Source organism: Arachis duranensis, unplaced genomic scaffold (genome assembly GCF_000817695.3).
Source record: "Arachis duranensis cultivar V14167 unplaced genomic scaffold, aradu.V14167.gnm2.J7QH unplaced_Scaffold_120999, whole genome shotgun sequence".
Classification (NCBI taxonomy): Eukaryota; Viridiplantae; Streptophyta; class Magnoliopsida; order Fabales; family Fabaceae; genus Arachis; species Arachis duranensis.
In genome coordinates, this window is record NW_026263873.1 from 2,656 (window position 1) to 4,117 (window position 1,462).

The 1,462-nt window shown below is 43.6% G+C and overlaps 1 pseudogene; it reads left to right on the forward strand.

The window, feature by feature from the left end:
• The first annotated feature begins 601 nt into the window (after positions 1-601).
• Positions 602-1,462, forward strand: LOC107472058 (uncharacterized acetyltransferase At3g50280-like; annotated as a pseudogene).

Below are 1,462 nucleotides of genomic sequence, written 5' to 3' on the forward strand. Positions count from 1 at the left end.
ATTCATTATTTACATCGTTCAAAATCACTGATACCTATCTAGCGGAATCGTTTCTTCCTTGCCACAAAATTTTGGCTCTCCGATCCTACAAATATGACCTACCTCTGCCTGCTCTTTTAGCATATCATTCCCTTGAAGTCTCACCTCACTAACAGTAAAGCTCCCTCCATAAGATTTTTCCATGGCTGGAATCCCAATAATCACGGCCAGTACAATCCAAGCACCTAGTTGCAGCAGGTCAGCTTAGAAAATCGATTTAACCCCATGGGAACTTGAACAACTCCCGGTCAAGATGAACCAAAAAGGCCTTCTTTATTATCACAAACCATCATCATCACAAATTCGGCATCTCAAACACTCCCTTTCCACCCCTCGCCGGCCGTCTCATCGCTATGGAAAGCGAAAACAACACTACCTATTGTCATATTCTCTGCCACAATAACGGATCCCTATCTCTTTGTCCATGCCATAGCAGAGAACACAAGTGTTGATGATATTCTTCAACCCAAGTATGTTCCTTCCATTATCAACTCCTTCTTTTTAACGGAGTTAGAAACTGCAAGTAACGGAGCTAGTTGACGTCTCATCGGCTTCACGATCAACCACGTGGTCGGCGACGGCGAGTCGTTATGGCACTCCTCAATTCATGGTGCAAAATCTCACGTGGTTGTCATAAATTAATCCAAGTTCCTTTACTGGAACGATTTTTTCTCGTTACAATTAAACCTCCAATTCCAATACCAGTTCCCTCTCCATTCACAAAGGAGGAGAATCAATTACACAACTAACTCTACCTCAAATGAGAGTCTTCCATTTCACAAAAGAGAAAATAGCGCAACTTAAAGCAAAGGCTAATGCAGAGGCCAAAACACATAAAATATCATCACTGCAAGCGGTTTTAACTCACCTTTGGCTCTCTGTGATCCGCAACAAGAGGTTTCTTACGTAATGATAATAGGGCTTAGACGGAGGATTCTTCCGCCGTTACGTTGCCGGATAATTATTTTGGAAACGCAATGCAGATTGGTGTGGTAAGGATGAAAGCAGTGGAACTACTTGAAGGTGGGATCGGAAAGGGAGCTGAGGAGATGAACAAGATGCTATGAGTCTCTGCTGAGACTCCGGTGTTGTTTCGACTCAGCGGCGCCATTGGTGGCAAGGCCTTGTCCACTGGAAGCTCACCAAGGTTCAATGTTTATGGCAATGACTTAGGTTGGGGAAAGCCTGTGGCGGTTAGGGCTGGATCGTATATGATTCATGGCAGGGAAGGACGAAGGTAGCATTGACATTCAAGTTTGTCTTCCTTATGAGTTATGAGATCTTGGAGGCCATGGGGAATGACCCTGAGTTCATGGATGCTGTTACTGTCGATTGATTTGAGGCTCAGGCAAAAAACTGCACGTCAATTATTCTTCAATTTGAACTTCAGACCAATGGATATGTTAAAACTTAAAAGTGTTGT